General features: G+C 43.0%; 1 protein-coding gene across 12 annotated transcripts in view; it reads right to left on the bottom strand.

Annotated features, from left to right (window-relative positions):
- The window catches only part of TENM4 (teneurin transmembrane protein 4), a 3057282-nt gene that overhangs the window by 500006 nt on the left and 2535938 nt on the right, over positions 1-21338 (bottom strand). For 3 of the 12 annotated variants that reach the window (XM_032296015.1, XM_032296016.1, XM_032296017.1), the window contains one exon: positions 14023-14118. The exons of the other annotated variants lie outside the window; for them this stretch is intronic. The gene's annotated coding sequence lies outside the window, so the exon portion shown is untranslated. The remainder of the gene's footprint in view (positions 1-14022; positions 14119-21338) is intronic. 12 annotated transcript variants of the gene reach the window in all.

Raw genomic sequence — 21338 nt, 5'->3', positions numbered from 1 at the left:
GACCCTAACCAGCAATGGGAGAGAGGCTGCTCTAGCAGCAGATCAAGAGTTTGGGGACAGCTGGTACCTTAGTCAAGTACATGACCAAATGATGCTAGATGAGAAGGATAGATTTCCTACAGGCAGGCAAGCAGTCCCTAGCATGGACCCTCAATGGTGTCCTGACTCAGAACAGGGGGACTGGAGCCAAAGGCATCTATTAACTTGCATACTTCAGGGATTAAGGTGAACTAGGAAAAAGCCCATGAACTATGCAATGTTATCCACCATAACTTAGGGGAAGGAAGAAAACCCAACAGCCATTCTTGAGTGGTTATCGGAGACTTTAAGAAAGTATACTCCCAACAGGGTGCGGTGGCTTACACCTGTAATCCCAGCACTTCGGGAGGCTGAGGCAGGCAGATCATGAGGTCAGGAGATTGAGACCATCCTGGCCAAGGTGAAACCCCGTCTCTACTAAAATACAAAAAATTAGCTGGACATGGTGGTGCACGCTTGTAGTCCCAGCTACTCAGGAGGCCGAGGCAGGGGAATCACTTGAATGTGGGAGATGGAGGTTGCAGTGAGCGCTCAGATCGTGCCACTGTACTCCAGCCTGGTGAAAGAGCAAGACTCCATCTCAAAAAAAAAAAAAAAATACTCCCCTGTCACGAGACTCCACCGAGGGTCAGCTAATACTAAAAGACAAATTTATTATGCAATCAGCAGCAGACATTAGAAGGAAGCTCCAGAAGCTGTCCCTGGGGGCAGAACAGAGTCTAGAGTCATTATTAAATATAGCAACCTCAGTGTTCTATAATAGAGAGCAGAAGGAACAGGCTGAAGGGGACAGGAGGGACCAGAGAAAGGCCGCAGCCCTAGTCATGAGCTTCAGGCAAGCAGATCCAAGGGGCTCGGAAGAGAGAAAAGCTTGGGTTAGCTGCCAGTCTGGCAGAGCTTGCTACCACTGCGGCCTAGCAGGACACTTTAAGAAAGATTGTCCTCAGAGGAACGGAGCACTTCCTCGTCCTTGCCCACTGTGCAAAGGGGATCACTGGAAGGCACACTGTCCCAGGGGACACAGGTTCCCAGGGCCTGAGGTGACTAACCAGATGACCCAGCAGCAGGACTGAGGGCGCCCAGGGCAAGCGCCAGCACAAGCCATCACCCTCACCGAGCCCCGGATAAAGCTGACCATAGAGGGCCCGAAGGTCAGTCTCCTCCTGGATGCTGGTGTGGCCTTCTCAGTTTTGCTTTCCTGTCCTGGATGGTTGTCCTCCAAGTCTGTAACTGTCCAAGAAGTCCTAGGACAAGCAGTCTCCTGATATTTCTCCCAGCCCCTAAGCTGTAACTGAGGAGAAATACTCTCCTCCCATGCCTTCCTCATCATGCCAGGAAGTCCCACTCCCTTCTAGGGCGGGACCTGTTAGCCAGAGCAGGAGCCATTATCTATATGAACATAGTCAGGCAGGAAATTCCTCTCTGCTGCCCATTATTTAAAGAAGGGATTAATCCTGAGGTTTGGGCAATGGAGGGACAATTTGGGAGGGCAAATAATGCTTGCCCAATTTGAATAAGGCAAAGGATCCCACCTCTTTTCCTTACCAAAGACAGTAACTCCTAAGACCAGAAGCCAAAAAGGGGCTACAGGTTATTGTAAGGAACTTAAAAGCTTAGAATCTAGTAAAGTCCTGTAACAGCCATTGCACTACTCCAATTTTTAGGAGTACAAAAACCTAATGGACAATGGAGGCTGGTGCAAGATCTCAGGCTTATTAACGAAGCTGTGGTCCCTTTGTGCCCAGCTGTGTGCAACCCATACACCTTGCTCTCTCAAATACCAGGACAGGCACAATGGTTCACAGTCCTAGGCCTTAAGGATGGCTTTTTCTGTGTTCCATGACATCTTGACTCCCAGTTTCTGTTTGCCTTTGAAGATGCTTTAGACCAGAATTCTCAGCTCACCTGGACAGTGTTACCCCAGGACTTTCGAGATAGCCCCCACCTGTTTGGCCAGGCTCTAGAAGGAACTTAGTAAATTTTCACATCCAGGTACCCTGGTTCTTCAATATATGGATGACTTACTTTTAACTGCTAACTCAGAAATCCAGTGTCAACAGGCCACCCAGGACCTGCTAAACTTTCTAGCCACCTGTGGATATAAGGTTTCCAAACCAAAAGCCCAACTTTGTAGTCAAGAGGTAAAATACCTAAGGCTTGTCTTGTCTAAGGGACCTTGGGCCTTTGATGGAGAATGTCTCCAACTCATACTGCCCTTCTGCCATCCAAAGACCTTAAGACAGTTACAGGGATTCTTAGGAATAACTGGTTTTTGCCAATTGTGGATTCCCAGATATGGTAAAATAGCCAAAGCCCTATCCATTCTGATTAAGGAAATCCAAAACACTAACACCCATCTAATACAATGGGATTATAGCTGAGGCAGCTTTTCAGACCCTGAAGCAGGCACAACTGCAGGCTCCAGCTCCAAGCCTTCCTACAGAGAATGACTTCTTCCTATATGTTACGGAAAAGTCAGGAGTGGCACTGGGGGTTCTCACCCACACTTGGGGGACCACAGCACAATCGGTGGCATACTTAAGTAAGGAAATTGATACAGTAGCAAAGGCTGGCCACACTGCTTGTGGGCTGTGGCCACACTGCTTGTGGGTCACAGCAGCGGTGGCTACACTGGTCTCAGAAGCTATTAAAATAGTGCAAGGGTAAGATCGAACTGTGTGGACTTCACATGATGCAGCTGGAGTTCTGGCCTCTAAAGGAGGCTTCCGGCTGTCCAACAACCGCTTACTCAAATATCAGGCCTTAATGCTCGAAGGGCCTGTACTTCAGCTGCTCACATGTGCAGCCCTCAATCCAGCTACTTTTCTTCCTGAGGAAGGGGCAGACAGAGAACATGACTGTCAGCAGGTTACAGCCCAGAACTATGCGGCTCGAGAGGATCTCTTAGAAATTCCTCTAGCCATCCTGATCTTAACCGGTACACTGATGGAAGCTCAGTTATGGAAAATGGAGTTTGAAAGGCAGGATATGCATAGTCAGTGATCAAACAGTGCTTGAAAGTAATTCTCTTCCTCCTGGAACTAGTGTCCAGCTGGCAGAACTAGTAGCCCTCACTAGAGCTCTAAAATTAGGAAAAGGAAAGAGAATAAACATGTACACAGATTCCAAATATGCTTACCTGGTTCTGCATGCCCATGCTGCCATACAGAAGGAAAGAGAATTCCTAACCTCTGCAGGAACTCCATTATATATCATAAGAAAATTTTAGACTTATTACAAGCTGTCCAAGAACCCAAAGAGGTAGCAGTCTTACACTGCCGAGGTCACCAGAAAGGAGATGAGAAGGAAGCGGAGGGCAATCGCCCAGCTGACCTAGAGGCAAAAAGGGCAGCTAACTAAGAGTTTATAGAAGGACCATTAACATGGGAAAACCCTCTCTAGAGAACTAGACCTCAATATTCATCAGAAGAGGTAGAGTGGGCAATCTCCCAGGGACATAATCTTCCTTCAGGATGGCTAGCCACTGAGGAGGGAAAAGTACTCCTACCTGCTGCCAGCCTGTGGAAAGTACTTAAAACCCCGCATTTAACCTTCCATATGGGTATAGAGAATACACATTGGATGGCCAAATCTATATTTACAGAAAAAGGCCTCTTCAAGGCTGTCCAACAAATAGTCAAAGGATGTGAAATATGCCAGAAAAATAATTCTTTGTTACATCACAAAGCTCCTTGGGAACAGTGAGCTGGTCATTACCCAGGTGAGGACTGACAAATGGACTTTACCCATCCGCCTAAGTCTCAGGGATATCAATATCTGCTAGGTTGTGTAGATACCTACACAAACTGGGTTGAGGCTTCTTCCTGTAGAACAGAGAAAGCCCAAGAGGTAATAAAAGTCCTGACCAATGAAATAATCCTAGATTCGGACTCGCTCTCAGTCTTCAAAGCAATAATGGCCCTACCTTCAAAGCTGCAGTGACCCAAGGAAATTCCAAGGCATTAGGAATACAGTATCATCTCCACTGTGCTTGGAAGCCTCAGGCCTCAGGGAAAGTGGAGAAGATGAATGAAATTCTTAACAGACACCTAAAGAAACTGTCACAGGAAACCCCCCTCTCTGGCCTTCTCTATTACTAGTAGCACTCTTAAGGGCTCAAAACTGTCCTCAGAAAATAGGACTCAGCCCCTATGAGGTGTTTTATGGACAGCCCTTTCTTACTAATGATCTTGTATTAGACAAGGAAACAGCAGACTTAATAAAAGATATAAACTCCTTGCTAACTACCAAGACGCTCTTAGGACCGTACCTGAAGGATACCATAGGGAAAAGGGAAAGAGTTGCTCTGCCCTGGAGACGTGGTGCTTGTTAAGTCCCTCCCCTCAGACTCTCCCTCTCTAGGCCCATCTTGGGAAGGGTGATTTTTGGTTATTCTGTCTACCTCAATGGCAGCTAAGGTGGTGGAAATTGATTCGTGGATTCATCACACTTGGCTGAAGCCTTGTACACCTCCTGAAGAAAATCACAGGCCCTCCACTCCACAGCCTGAAGTTTCAGGAGACGACCCTTCATATACCTGCGAACCTTTAGAGGATTTAAGTTTGCTCTTCCAACAAGATCCCCAGGAAAGTAAGTAGTCATGAGTCTAACTTACATCTTGGCATCATCAGGACCATCCCTCTTAACTTTATTATTTACGACTCAACTCTATGTGGTAGCCCCTGTGGATTAGCCTGATAGCTCTCCTTCTCTCCTTGCTAGTGCCCCCCTCACCCCATAACAATTTACACCGACTCTCAGGTGCTGTCTTCTCTTGCCAAGGCCGCGCCATGCTCGAACTCGAGTTATTCCTTTCATAGTGGGTGGGGTGGAATAATAGGAGGACTTGGTACTGGCATTGGAGAAGTTACTACCTCTGCTCAGTTTTACTATAAGCTATCTCAGGAGTTAAATAATAACATGGAAAAGGTTGCTAATTCTCTCTGCAGAAGTAGCTTAACTCTTTAGCTGCTGTATCTCTTCAAAATAGAAGGTTCCTGGATCTGCTAATGGCAGACAAAGGAGGAACCTGTCTCTTTTTAGGAAAAGAATGTGACTACTTCGTAAACCAATCGGGTATTTTCTTAAACAAAGTTAAAGAACTAAGGGACCGAATCAAAGGCAGGGCTAAAGACCTTCAAGAAACAGGATCGTGGCGCTTGTTTAACAACTGGCTGTCCTGACTACCCTCCTCTAGGCCCGTGTATAACCATTCTATTATTGCTGGCCTTCGGGCCTCTCATCTTTAACCTTCTTGTGAAATTCGTTTCTTCTAGAATTGAGGCCATAGGCAACAAATGGCCCTGCAAGTGAAACCCCAGGTATCCTTGGCTCATGAGTTCTACCGTGGGCCTCTGGATCAACGTGTACCCCTGGAAGGCTCCCCTCTGGAAGACACCTCAACTGCAGGGCCCCTTGTATGCCCCAATTCAGCAGGAAGTAGTTAAAGAGCAATCAACGTCCCTGTCCCAATTGCAGTTGGACTTTCCTATTCAGAGGGGGGACTGAGGGACTGTGTTAAAGAAAAACTTCTCTTCCTGGGCCCACAAGGGGTGTAGTTTCAAAAGCAGGAGTTTCCTGGCTCCACCCCTCCATTTGGGAATGTAAAGTTCTTTGTCTGGGTTTCCCACATGTGGGCTAGGTAAAGAAATTCCAGATGGGCTTCTTTGTCCAAAAAGCCCACTGAAAGCTCTGGGAGGAGAGGCTCTGTTGTGGACCAAGCAGCCAACCTGGTATCAGAGTCAAAGATCAATCACTCCAGCTAAGTTTGAAACTACTCTCATTGGACGAGAACATAAATGAGGAGGGAATAACTCAAGGGTTAAAATCCCACTTCTTCCTCACTATATGAATTTCTTCTCTGGATCCCCTCCCATGGCAGTGTGGGAGCTGTCTTTCTCTCTCTCTCTCTCCATTTAATAAATCACTTTCCACAAAACTCTTTGGCTCCATGATATTTATTAAAACGGTAAAGCTCACTGCAGCTCTGGGGCCCCTTTCCCCATTCTTTGGGGTAAGAGAGGCCAAGAACCTCTTTGGATCTGGGAATTGGGAGCTTCTTCAGGATGCCCCCACTACCCTGGTTACAATATCACCCCCTTCCCTGCAGGCTCCCTAACCCCAAGGTTGGGCTAGATGCCCTTACTTTGGTGGTCTGGGCTGGTTGGTCCTAAGCCTCACGTATTTACTTGAGTGGGTGGGGATGTGTCCTGAGTTAAGATATCCCATGTATTTTGTGCTGTGGGTCATGGTCAAAATAGTCAGCAAGCCACTGATATTATTTACCCTCCTATTTAAGATGCTTCCAGGTGCTGTGCGAGGCTCAGACTAAGCCTTTTACAATCCACACATTTCCCTTTTCTGGGCTGCTGTGCCTGGCAGAAACAGGGCTGCATATTGTTCTTCTTGTGCTCTCGAAGCCTGGTAGCACTCTCTGACCCCCAAAGAAGAAGTCTGCTTAATGAACTCACAATTTTGTAATAAAATAAAAGTGCCACGCCAGAATTGAGGCCCTCATTGTCAGATCTTATACTCCAAATGCAATTTCTTCACAGTTTTCTAACTTCTACAACCATCAAACAGCTTTGGCATGACAGTCGTCTTCTACAAATGAAAACAGGATTTAGAGCAGTGGTGTTTCTGCTGCTCTGAGGGAAGCTGATTTAGACAGAAGAGGCAGGAAGGAAGAGGGAGGGGATCTGGAGAGCTGGAGCCAGGCCCCTGCAGAGGTGGCTGGGCCTCCAACTCCACTGTCTGTGGGTGGAAAAACAATTCTTCCCCTTGGACCAAAAGTACCAGCCTGCCTCCCTGAGATTAAGATGCCAGACAGAGCCTATCAATGTGAATGCACCATTCCAGGCAGTGAAAACAGGCACAACACAGAGTCAGCAGCAGCAGGAGACCTAGAGACTTCTTCCTAGCTCTGTCTTCCTCCTACCTCTGCTCCTAATTCCCTTCTGCTCTGGGCCTCAGATTCCTCACCTAAAAATGAAAGGGGTTCATTAAAACGGTGGCTTTTATTTGCTGACTGTGATTCAACATTAAGAAATACATCTGAAGACTAAGAAACAGAGAAGACCCAAATAAAATCAGAAAAGAAAAATGAGACATTACAATTGACACTGCATAAATTCAAAGGATCATTAGAGACCACTACGAGCAACTATATGCTGATAACCTGGAAACCTAGAAGAAATGGATAAATTCCTAGACACATATTTCTTACTCAGATTAAACCATGAAGAAATCCAACACCTGAACAGACTAATAACAAGTAATGAGATTGAAGGCATAATAAAAAGTCTCCCAGCAGAGAATAGCCTGGGACTTGATGGTGTCACTGCTGAATTTCACCAAACATTTAATAAAGAACTAATACCAATCCTACTCAAACTATTATGAAAAATGGGGGAGGAGAAAATACTTCCAAACTCATTCTTTGAGGCCAATATTACCCTGATACCCAAACCAGACAAAGATGCATCAAACAAGCAAACAAAAATAAGCAACTATAGGCCAATATCCTTGATGAACATCAATGCAGCAATCCTCTACAAAACACTAGCAAACTGAATTCAACAACTCATTAAAAAGATCACTCATCATGACCAAGTGGGATTTATCCCTGGAGGCAAGGGTAGTTCAACATACAAAAATCAATCAATGTGATATATCATATTAACAGAATGGAGGAAGAAAATCATATAATCATTTGAATAGATGCTGAGAAAGCATTTGAAAAAATTATTTCATGATAAAAACTTTTAAAAAACTTCGTATAGAAAGAACATACCTCAACACAATAAAAGCCATATGTAACAGATCCACCGCTGGAATCATACTGAATGGGGAAAAATGGAAAGCGTTTCCTCTAAGATCTGGAATATGACAATGATAATCACTTTCACCACTGTTATTTAACATACTACTGGAGCTAGAGCAATCAGACAAAAGAAAGAAATTAAGGGCATCCAAATTGGAAAGGAAGAAGTCAAATTATCCTTGTTTGCAGAAGATGTGACCTTACATTTGGAAAAAGCTGCAGGCTTCACACAAAATTTTTAGAACTGATAAACAAATTCAGTAAAGTTGCAGGATACAAAATCAATGTACAAAAATCAGTAGGATTTCTATATGCCAATAGCAAACAATCAGGGGAAAAAAATCAAGTAAGGAATCCCAATTTTAACAGCTATTAATAAAATTAAAAACCTAGGAATAAAATTAACCAAAAAAGTAAAAGATCTCTACAATAAAAACTATAAAAAACTGATGCAAGAAATTGAAGAAGACACCAAGAAAATGGAAAGATATTTCATGTTCATGGATTGGAAGAATCAATATTTTTAAAATACTGATGCTGCCAAAAGGAATCCACAGATCCCATGCAATTCCTATTAAAATACCAATGACATTCTTCAAAGTACTAGAAAAAGAATCCTAAAATTTAGATGGAGCCATAAAAGACCCAGAATAGGCAAAGCTAACCAAAGCAAAAAGAACACATCTGGAGGACTCTAATTGCCTGACTTGAAAATATACTACATAGCTATAGTAAACAAAACAGCATGGTCCTGGTTTAAAAACAGACACATAGACCAATAGAACAGAATAGAGAACTCAGAAACAAATCTGCATACCTACAGTGAATTCATTTGCAACAAAGTACCAAGAACACACATTGGGGAAAGGACACTCTCTTCAATAAATGGTACTGGAAAACAAGATATCCATATGCAGAAGAATGAAACTAGATCCCTATCTCACCATGTACAAACATCAAATCAAAATGGATTAATGACTTAAATCTAAGACCTGAAAATATGAAACTACTAAAAGAAAACATCAGAGAAACTCTCCAGGACATTGGACTAGGCAGATTTTCCAAGTAAAACAAGCACAGACAATCAAAGGAGAAATGGAAATTGGATCACATCAAATTGAAAAGCTGCACGGCAAAGCAAAATAGTATCAATGAAGTGAAGAGACAACCCACAGAATGGGAGAAAATGTTTGCCAACTATCCATCTGAAAAGACATTAATAATCAGAATATAGAAGGACCTAAACAACTCAGCAGAGAAAATCTAAAAATTTGGTTTAAAATGAGCAAAAGATCTGAAAATAGAAGAATGTCAAAAGAAGAATACAGATGGCAAACAGGTAGATGAAAAAGTGCTCAACATCATTGATTATCAGAGAAAAGTAAATCAAAACTATGTGAGACATCGTTTCATCCCAGTTAAAATGGCTTTTATTCAAAAAGCAGACAATAATGAATGCTGGCAAGGATGTGGAGAAAAGGAAACACTCCACATGTTAGTGGGAATGAAAATTAGTACAGCCACTGTGGAGAACAGTTTGGAGGTCCTAAAAAAACTAATAAAAAAACTACCATATGATCCAGCAATTCTATTAATATGTATATACCCAAATAAAGAAAATCAGTATATTGAAGGGATATGTGCACTCCCATGTTTACCATGGCACTACTTACAATAGTCAAGATTTAAAAGCAGTCTATGTGTCCATCAACAGATGGATAAAGAAAACATGGAACATATACATAATGGAGTACTATTCAGTCATAAAAAACAATGAGATGCTGTCATTTGCAACAATATGGATGGAACTGAAGGATATTATGGCAAGTGAGATATGCCAGGCACAGAAAAACAAATTTTGCATGTACTCATTCATATGTGTGAACTAAAAGTTAAAACAATTGAACTCATGGAGATAGAGTATAAGGGTGGTTACCAGAGGCTGGGAAGGGTAGTGAGGGTAAGGAAGTGGGGATGGCTGATAGCTACAAAAATATAGTGAGAAAGAATGAATAAGATTTAGTATTTGATTGCACAACAGGTTATTATAGACAACAATAATTAATGTACATTTAAATATAACTAAAACAGTATAATTTCAGTACTTATAATAAAGTAAACGGTAAATACTTGAGGTGACAGATACCCCATTTATCCTGATATGATTAGTATGCATTGTATGCCTGTATCAAAATATCTCATGTACCCCATAAATACGTACACCTACTATGAACCCATAAAAATTAAAAATTAAAAAAAATTTAAAGAAGAAATGTATTTCATACCTCAACTTGGTCTATACACACATATTTAGAGGGACATGTAACTGAAGTTTCCTTAATGATGCTTACCTTTATGACCTGCTATATTTTCTACTCTGTTACACTCATCTGATAAACTTTTATTGAAGTATGACCTAAGTACAGTAGAGGGTGCATATCATAAATGAATAGCTTGATACATTTCTACAAATTTACAATATCCATTTAACGTGCCCTCCTACCTCTGAACCAAAAGGCAGAATGTGACTAGAGAGTCCCTTTTCACTTCTTTCCATTTACCAACCCCTCCTTCAGGGGCAGCCACCATCCAGACTCTGATAACACCGAGTAGTTTTACCTGGTTTTGCACTTTTTTAAAGTGCAGTCATAAAGTTTCTTTGTGGCTGCTTCTTTTTTTCAACTTCCTGCATCTGAGGTTCACCAATATTGCCGTGTGGAATATTCCACTATGTGAATATGCTACACTTTATCCATTCCAGGGCTGATTGCCATGTGTTTTGGTGGATGTCTGTGTGCATATCTCAGGGGTATATACCAAGGAGTGAAAGTGCAGGTATGTATATGTTCAGCTTTAGTCGATATTGCCAAACAGTTTTCCAATGTCATCAAACCAATTACATTTCAACTAGCAATGTGTGAGTTCCAGTAGTTTCACATCTTTGCCAGCTCTAGATAGTCTCTATTTTTCGTTTTAGTCATTCTGATGGGTACATAATAGTATTTCACTGTGGTTTTAATTTGTCATTCCCTGAAGAGTAATAATGTTATGTGCTTTTTTTTTTTTTTGCCATTTGGACATCTTCTTTTATGAAGTATCTGAGTCTTTTGCCCATTTTTCTATTAGGTTGTCTGTCTTTTCTTACTAATTTACAGGAGTTTCTTCTTACATATATTTGGCTATGAGACCTTTATTGAGTATATAGGGTGCAAACGTATCATATCTTTACCTACTCCATGGTTACTAGGTTACTCTGTTTTTACTTCGATAAATGCTGATCTTGAGCCACCAAATTAATTTCATGACCTGTTACCGGACTACAACCTACAGCTTGAAACACCCTGTGACACACAATTACGCAGTCTTCCCTGGGTCTGAATAGCCCAGAAAGGGGCATTTCCAGCCTGTGGCATCCACAGCAACATTGGCCTGGATCAGCACCTCTGTATCTATAGTCAGCCACTGTCTGGAGAACAAAGGCCAGGATATTAGCTATATTTAATTTCTAAATTAGAAAATAAAAATATTGTTCTATGTCTTAAGTGATAACAGTTTCCAATTCTTCTGAATTTAGTAATTGCCAGCCCTATGGCCCAGACTGAGGGAATAGCCTCAGAGGAATGGCCAAGGTGTGGGAACACCTCTGGAATTAGCCCTTTCAATAGGACTAGAGTGTGCGTTTTGCCACAGTCTCTCTAGGCACTGAGGTACCTGGGTCTTCAGTGGCATGGTCTTATGGAACCAAAGATACCTCCAGAGGTTCCTTTCATCCAACAGGTTAAGACAACATTCCGTAAACTCTGGGGAAAAAAAAGCCATTAATTAAGGGAGAAAGACTCTCCCTATCCTAAGCACTTTCTTGGTGTGAGGGTACAGTGGCTGTATCCTCCCAACTCCTCAGAGCAGCCCTATCCACAGACTTTAAGCTCCAGGAAGGCAAAAACTGTACCACTCTAATCAAATAATGTGACCAAGGCCACAGAGCTAGTAAGTTATAGAGCCAGGATGACTGACACCACGGCCTGTGTTTTCATTCCTCTGTTACACTCCTTAGAGGCAGCCAGTCACTGTATAAAGAGTGGTGATTACTTCCAAAGGGTCAAAGATTCACACACATACTCATACCCACACACACGTGCATGCACACCCATGCACAGATACGTGTGCATACAGACATGTACATGCATGCAAACACATGCTATTTCACTCAGAAATCTGGGGCTGGACTCTACAGGTTCATTACACGGTCAGCGCATGCGAGTTCCCCCCTTTCTCGTAATTTGCAAAGTATTGACACAGTCCATAATATATGAATCACACAAAGGCACATATATGCGTAGGAAACATTACAGTTTATCAATCTCTTTCACACTTAATCTCTCATCTAACACTCACCATCAGCCTTCTGAACATATATAAATATTTGATGATTTGCAGCCCTCCCCAGCTGTGTGTTTCAGGACCTTCATTCTGAGGGGATCTAATCCTTGGGACTGGGGCTGTGGCATCAGTGAGATGTTAGCAGGATTCATGCAGCTTCTCAGACCCACTCCAAAAGTTTCCCTTTAAACTGTATATTTCCATAGAAACCCACTGCCCTTGTCTGACTCTGAGAAGTAGTTTTAACCTCATGAACTTTCTGGGGTTGGGCTTATGTTTGCATGAGAGTTAATGAGATGTGGACATTATTCTATCCCTAATGAGTATATCCAGCTCTTTTCTCTTCTTTTTTTTTTTGAGATGGAGTCTCACTCTGTTGCCAGGTTGGAGTGCAGTGGCACAATCTCAGCTCACTGCAACCTCCGCCTCCTGGTTTCAAACAATTCTCCTGACTCAGTCTCCCGAGTAGCTGGGACGACAGGTGCACACCACCACACCCAGCTAATTTTTTGTATTTTAGTAGAGACAAGGTTTCACTACGTTGGCCAGGATGGGGTCTCCAGCTCCTGACCTCATGATCCTCCCACCTCGCCATCTCAAAGTGCTGGGATTACAGGCATGAGCCACCAGGCCTGGCCTCTTTTCTCTTCTTATGAGACTCTTGAGCACCTCGTATTTTCCCCTCTGGCTAAAGGTAAGTAGTTCCATCATTACTTATAAAAATACTAGCAACTGCCATATTTTGAACACTTTCTAAGTATCAGGTGCTAGGTGCTTTATGTACATTATCTCAGTACATCCTCATGCAATCCTTTGCAACATTTATTGACATCCTTATTTAACAAGTGAGGAAACAGATGATCAGAGATGAGAAATGGCAGTCTATGGCCACACAGTCAGCAAGTGATAGGGCTGGGATTGGACCCAGATCCCATGGATTCCCAAGTCCTGGCTCATTCCAGTGCCTGAGACAGTCAGAAGCAGCAACTTCTTTACCCTGAGTCAGCAAAGCCATCCAAATGGAGGTGGGAGGCATGTTAGTGACTACCTCTTCCTACCTTCCTTGTTTTCACTAAGCTCAGAATGCTGAAGTGACTTTCCTGAACACACAACAAGAGTAGAACTGGGGCTGACCCCAGGCCTGCTCTTTGGGTTTATCCCGCTTTGATTCTCATCCACCTACTGGGCAAAGAACATTGGAGGTGCTCTGTCTGTATTCCAAATGACCAGGGTGGGAGCTGCTCTTGAAATCAACTTATGAGAAATTATTGGAGAAACAAAGAAAAGAAAAGTTCTTGAGGAGGGACATGCTGTTTATAGTCACCCATTTTAGGAGGTCTAGTAGAGAAGAGAGAGCCTTGATAAGATGAGGAGGAGTGGATTTCAAGTGGATTTCAGATTATGGGAAAACTCTAAAAAAATCCTAAACGTGGGGAGATACCACCTTCTGTACCAGTCCCTGCAAGTTTCCAAGAACAGGGATCTATGGAGATGCTGCTATGGGTGTCCCAGCATCCAGCAGGGAATGGTCCACACCTCTAAAACTCTTTTATTGCCAAGATTCCACAAGCCTTTGAAACATACAAAAAACTTGCAGGGAAGACAAGGAGTCATCCTGCACTCTTTGCTCATTGTTCTTAGGGAAAAAAATCTTTACTGTAAAATAAATGAAGATAAAGTCTACCTATTAATGCATATTTAAGAGGTAGAGAAAAAAAGAACCCATAATGTTAACTAAAACCATGAATACTCTCTGCAGTGTAAAAAAAAAATCAACTCACTTTTCTTAAATCTTCTTAAAAGGGTCTAAGAATAGTCCTTCAAATAATTCTTGAAGTATGCAATTTTAATTTGGACACATGGTAATTTCAGTCTACCTGTTGAAAGAGACAAGAGAGAAGTCAGTCATTTTTGATGAGGATGCTGTTCTGACAAGCAGCAGAGAAGATTCTGGCAGCTTGGGAGCTGGGGATAAGGCACAGGCGTGGGCATTAGTAGCAGGAGCATGAGCTTTGGTACCACGCTGAAGGCTAGTTTTTGAACACTCAGAGGAAAGATGCAACTAAAGTAGCTACTAGCACCGTGCCTGGCACGTGGCAAATGCTCATTAAATAGTTAATGAACAAGTAAAACGATATCTGAGCAAATGAGTGGGATTTATCATCAACCTTTCATGCAGAGAGTTACTATGTAGCCTCATCTCTTTGACTCTCAACAAGAGAGAGAATTTCTAGGCACTGGGCACAGAGAAAGGTACCAGTGGAGTGAAGAGAGTGAAGGATTTGAGCTGGCCGTAGCTATGCCCAAATCCTGGCCCCACAACTTCTGACTGCACAGCTTTGGGCTGGTTTATTTTACTGATGTTTGCTGTTGTTCCTAAATTGGATACTTAGCCCATTCATTAATTTTCAGCTCTTCTTCTTTGTTAATATAAGCATTTAAGGTGATAAATTTCTCTCTAAGTGTTGTCCTGGCTATATGCCACAACTTTTGGTATTTAATATTCCTTTGGTCATTCATTTATAATCATTTTATAATTTCTATTATCATTTCTTTTCGATACATGAGTTAGTTGGAAGTATCTTTGTAAATATATCTCAATATAGGTTTTTAAAAAAACAACTCATCTTTCTGTTATTGATTTCTAACTTAATTGCACTGCGGTGGGTGAATATGGTTTGTAGGATACTGACTCCTTGAAATTTATTGGATGTATTTTATGGCCTAGGATACAGTTCATTTTTGTGAGTGTTTTATATGTGCTTAGAAAGAGTGTGCATTCTCTGGCTGTCGGGTTGATCTTGGGTTGGCTTTCTTTAAATGGTTTTGCATCTCCATTTCCTCACCTGTAATAAGGTATGTGAGTGATACACTTTAGTTCCCTCACACCATTTAAAATTATATTCACAAAGACATAGAGTGCACACGGAAAGATCGAGGTGTGCTATTTTTTCCTTATAACAATATCAGTAATGATGTCCTACATTTATAAAGTACTTAAACAATTCTAAACAATGACCACATCTGCCATTTGGTCTTAAACCTGTATAATGTCACCTAGGCAGGTAGAGGTGGGAACCCACAAAGAGAAAGGACACACACCAGTTGGTGCAGTGATCTACTCAGTCCTCAGTGCCAGAGCCCCAGGATCCCTCTGACTTGTCTCTGACCCTCACTCCTCACCCCTGCTCAGTTCAGTCTTCTTACTGTCTTTTCAAATCCATCCTCATTATCACCCGCAATGCCTACACCATTTCTTACCTGCTTGGTTTCATTAATTTCCTACTGTTTAAAAAATACAACACAGGAAGTAAATCCTGACAAAATCCTCTTGGCAGATGTGGCTCTCAAATAAGGCTGGTGTTAGGTTTTGGGTGCCAGAACATCAGTCTTGCAGGGAAGAGTGGTGTTTATGTCTATCAAAGCAGGCATGAGTTTAGAAAGGTCGAGAAACACTGTGCTGAGTTCAAATATTCTTCATCTAGCAAACAGCCCTTCCCATGACCTTGTCCCCTGTCCTACCCCCAAGTTCTTTTTCTTCTTTTCAGAGAGATTTTCTGAAAGAGCTGTCTAGACCACCACTTCCTCCACTCCCACGATCTTCACAAATCATTGCCTTGTGGCATTCTGCCCTGGAATGTTCTCTTTAGGATCACAGGGATGTTGTCACTGCAGATTCCAGACACTTCTTCTCAATCTGCAGTGGCCTCTCCGGGTCATTTGCTAGCAGGGACCCCTCCCCTCTGGAAACTCCTGCTTCCACATCAGCAACACTAGTTTTCCCTGGTTCTTCTCCTTTCCCTCCAAGGACTTTCTCTGCCCCTTCTCAACTTCTATGGTTTGAATTGGCATTTTCATAATTCAATTAGAAGTGTTTTTATAAAATAATAACCATCAACTACCCTTTATTAGGGCATACCAATCACTGTGCTAAACATTATTTTATTCTACTTTATCTTCACAATAACCACATGAGGTAGATATTATTAATATTACTATTTTATAGATGAGAAAACAGAAGCCTGATAGAGTTACGTAATTTGCCCAGGATCACTCAGCTACTATGTGGCAGAACAGGGATTCAAACCACAACCCATCCAATCATAGGTTGTGCTCTCAGCCACTACATTAACTCATCCTACCTCCCTATACCCTGGCTTCTGAGACTCACCACTCTTCCATGATGTCATGCATTTCATGTTCCCGTTTTGCTTCCCTCTGAAGAAAGGCCTTTATCCATACTGTGTGCTGAGAAAATTCTATTTATCTTTCAAAGTCAGCTCTTCCCACAAAGCTATTAGCAAGCAAAGCCAGTTTCATTGCTTCTGTCTCTTTGCTGTGGCAGCTCTCCAATGATATCAAACCATCCATTCACCCATCTGACCATGCGTCCATCTCTCCACCCAAGAATTGCTTAAATATGCTGGAAGATTGCTTATCTAGAAGTCTAAACACAAGCAGCATCCAGACAAAGGGATTGTTCCAAAGGATTTTTTATGTTCACGCCTTGAAAAAATATATCATACTATGATCAAAATTGAAGAAAACTTGCTAGAAGTTGTAGTGTTTGGGGAAGGGATGTGCTTTGTGTGGCATGTATTAATGACAGGTCAAGGATAGTCATCCATGGGACCTGGCCAGGGCGCTTTCCAAGGTTACTAAACTAGATCTGTCCAGTTTCCCTTACCCAATCCCCACATTTTAAAATCATTATTACGTATCAAGCATGGCTCATATACCTCATTATCCGTGAAATCTTCCCTGATTCTCCTCTTGCAACAGGCACAGATGAACCTAGACACCCCTGCTGCTCCTCACAATATATCTCGGTATATCATTCCTGCTGGCACTTGGTATTTAATCATTTGTAGGTAATACTGCATTTCAACAAACACTTCAGCATTTTCACTGCATGCTTTATCTCTACCTCTTGTCTCCTTGGAGGTAAGAGATGCATCTAATTCACCCTAGATATGTTCAGAAGCAACCCCAGTGGTTGGCACTCAGATGTCAATGAATGATGGATTAAAATTAGATGACATTGTCCTTGAATGGAGAAGCCATCCAAAAATCACTCAAATGCAAGCACCAAGCAGTGTGTTATGCAAACAGTAGGTGCTAAATAAACATAAAATTCTTCCATCCTCTCTCCACCCCTCAAACAGTGAGGACTAGAAAAGAGGTGCAATGTGTCCATTGAGCCTGAGGTTTCTGAAGATCTGTGCTCCATGGTTCACAAATACTAATATGTTGGCGTGGTGACTTTTGATATTCTCCAGGATAAGACAGGAACGGAAATCCCATGTTTGGATACATTCTACTTTCCATAGTCAGAAAATGAGAGTTAGAGCTTTAAAGATAGACACGTCCTTCAAAGCGAACTACTACAACCATCTCCTTTTACAGAGGCAAATCAGAGAGGCTCATTGACTCCAGGTCATAGGCCAAGAAGGGTTGCTGTACAGATGCACTTTTCCTGTTTCCTTCTAGATTTGCAAATGAAGCCTCTAGGAAATTGAGTGCTCTCTGAATGGCTAAAAATAAACTCACAGAAACTTCATCTAGATATATCACGGCTGTAATTTACAGCGTCTAGAACTTTGGCATGATATAATTAGCAAATGGATTACAATAATTTATTTTTGGTTTAAAAGCTCGAATGAACACAACCTTGCAGTGGAATGGGAAAACAAGAGGCTGGGAGCCAGCGACATTCCTCCAGCCCCTTCCAATGCCACAATGTTTATGCTGGCTGGCAGCCCTCTACTGATGTCCAGCAGACATGCAAAGAGAAGGGACTGCAACTCTGAGCTCCGGGCTCCCTGAGGCATGACTTCCGGAATAGAGCCTCCCGAAAGAGTCAATGTTCATCCTTTCAATAAGCAGGAAGATGTTCAAACTCACCCTTTAAATGCATAGGAAAGCCCAAAGGCATTCATCATGAGGAAACAAGAGCTACCAACCTCAAACCAATGCAGAAGAAGGGCATACACTGAACAAAACATACCAAAGACTAATTACGCCGAAGTTTTTTCTTCTAAAGATTTTGGGCACATTTTCAGAATGGCTTTCCATCACTTACCTTACTGCAGGGAAAGTTTGTGGTGATGTCCCTGAACAGGCAGTACCAAAGGATGGTGCCAAGAAAGACACTTTTCACGAAACTAGAAGAAGACTAGACCAGGGTCAGAGTGGACCTGTGCTCAGGTTTTGGTTTGTTACCTGTGCCATGAATAACAACCAATTCAAAACCCTTTTATTAAAATATCAGTAGTGGATAACTACCTAGATTGTTATGGGGATTAAATGAGAAAAATACACAAAAAGCATTTTGTAAATGAATTATTAGATGATTCTTCTTGAGTGAATACATTGCTAAAGCAGATCTTTCTAATGAGGACTTTTTCTGACCAAGCACTATAGAACATTGCAGCAAGGGCCAGAGGCAGAACAGCAGAAATCCTGGGAAGATGTCTTCTCATGTTTCCCCATGTGGTGTCTGGGCAGAGGCAAGTCGCCCAGCAGAGCAGCTGGAGTTAGGAAAGAGGGATCATGACTTCCGTAAGGAACACAAGACAACCTGTCTCCCCAGTCTCACACCCCTACCAAAACCAAGTTATCTGCGCAAACACCCCTTAACCTAGAAGGCAGCATGATAGTGGCCAGGCAGAGCCTTCTTCTGGCTGAAGAAAGGCGAAGGGTAGTTTTCTGAGCATCTGCCATGTACCAGGCACAGCACTGGGTCCTTTCACACTGGGGCTTCTCTCCAAATCATGCCAGCTTCCCTGCCATCATATTATACCATCGCTCATGCTGTGTGTGTGTGTGTCTGAAGCCCCCTTTTTTCTCTCTGCTTCTCCAACAAGCCCCTGAGCATGATGACCTGGACCCTCACGCTCTCACTCTTTCTGTTCTTAGTGATCTTAGGTAAGGTAAGTCATCCATCTTGGAAGAACTTCAGTTTTCTGATCTGACAGGTTAGGAAAGAACCCCAAACTCACTGCCTTACCAGATTGCTTTCAGACTCAAAACCAATGGAATGAAAGCTTTGGAAAGAGTGCCAAACCCTGAAGGCTCATGTCACCCCTTGTTCAAGCTCCTCAAGAGCTTCCTCTTGATGCTTGTGTTAGTCCACTTTTGTGTTGCTTTAAAGGAATACCTCTCGCTGGGTAATTTAAAAAAAAAAAAAAAGAGGTTTAATTGGCTCATGGTTCTGTGGCCTGTACAGGAAGTATAGTGTTGGCAGGCATCTGTTCTAGTGAGGGTGTCAGGAAGCTTCCAATCATCGGAGAAGGAGAAAGGGAGCCAGCACATCACATGGCAAGAGAGGGAGTGGGGGGAGGTGGGAGGGAGGGAGGGAGGAGGGAGGGAGGGAGAGAGAGGGAGAGAGAGAGAAAGAGAGAGAGAGGTGCCAGGTTCTTCTAAACAACCATATTTCACATGAACACATTCTGTGGGAACTCACTCATTACCACAAGGAGAGCACCAAGCCATTCATGACGGATCTGTCCTCGTGTCCCAGACACCTCCCACTAGGCCCACCTCCAACACTGGAGGTCACAATTCAACATGAAATTTGGAGAGAACAAAACTTCCAAACCATACCACTCTTGAGTAAATATTGAATGTCTACTTTGTCCTCTGACCACTTGCTGACATTACGTTCCCATCTGGGCCCCTTGTTCCCCAAGCTCTATCTAAACCAGGCATCTTTCAGGTAATTGTGCTCAAGGAGTAAGTGCTGTCTGCAAGGCTGGGAGTCCCCTCCTCCCCTTCCAGGAGAGCTCCTTGGCCCCTCAGAAGAGGGCATTTCCTCTACTCTACATTCTCAGAGCCCTCGTGATCACACTTTCCAGAGCAATGATCCAATTAATGCCATCTCCCCAACTGGAATATAAATCCTCTGAAGCAGGCCCTCCTGTATGTTGACCACCAGGCTGTCCTCAGGGGGTCAAGCATGCAGTGGACCCTCACCTATCTTGTTCACTCTTCTGGACCAGGGCAGGGCAAATAGTAGGTACTCAAAAAATACTTGTTGCATGAGTGCATTTCCATGCAGTTCAGATCTGAAGCTGGCTCAGCTTGACCCTCCCTTCTCTGCTCTGCGCAAGCTCTCACTGCCTTTCCCTGCACTCAGGGCCCTTCCCTGTACTGTTTGCTACTGTGGCCTCACCATTATCTAAGTGGGTAGCTTGTCTCCCCTGAGAGACCACAGCAGCCCAAGGAAGGCCTAGAGAGGCAAATCCAAGTGGGACCCAGAAAAGGGACACAGCCAGAGTATCTGGGCAGATGGAGGCGGGGCACGTAGTAGGGGCTCCTGTGGAACCCATGTTTGGCCTACTCAGAGCTGCTGCCTCACAACCTGTCTAGGGGCAAAGCTTCCAGCCTTGAGTCTTTGCTTCATGGGCTAAAAAATGCCTTTCTCTGTCTCTCTCTCTCTTTTTTTTTTGGCTTGAAATAAATGGTTAGCCATTAAGATGTAAAATGCAGCTGTCACAGTCCATAGAACAACAGACAGGTTAATATGGGTTTTTAAGAATGCCATTTCCTCATATTAACCCCAGAGCAACAGCAACCTATCAAGATAGACTCCAGAGTGCTCCGGAAACCTGCTGTTTTTGTTCTTTAATAATATTTGATGTTTAAATAATAGTTGCCGTTTGTTTCCAAGTAGAGTTTAATTGTTTGCCCCTCCCTTCCTCCTGTCCTCCCTCCCATCATCCCTCCCTCCGTCCCTCCCTCCCTCCCTCCCTTCCGTCCCTTCCTTTTCTTCCCTCTCTCCTTCCCTTTTTACTTTCCTTCTTTCCCTTCCTTGCCCCTTCCCCTTCCTCTCCCCTTCCTCCCTCCCTCCCTCTCTTCCTTCTTTCTCTTCTTCCTCATTCCTACTCTGAGAGTATCTTGGCCTAGGCTTTCTCCCTGAGGTCAGGGATAAGAACATGCAGATGTGTATCTGGATCATGACTGGAATTCTGAAGCCTCCTGACTGGGTTTCTTTACCCCCATTTCTTCCTTTTATCCTCTCACCCTCCCCACCTGTCAGCCATCCCATCCTACCTATATGTTATCTACCACTGAACTAATTTAACTTCAAAAATAT

This window comes from Sapajus apella, unplaced genomic scaffold, assembly GCF_009761245.1.
Source record: "Sapajus apella isolate SASKATOON/1434 unplaced genomic scaffold, GSC_monkey_1.0 scaffold34, whole genome shotgun sequence".
Classification (NCBI taxonomy): Eukaryota; Metazoa; Chordata; class Mammalia; order Primates; family Cebidae; genus Sapajus; species Sapajus apella.
The sequence above is the reverse complement of the archived record's forward strand: the minus strand, read 5'-3'. Positions and strand labels throughout refer to the sequence as shown.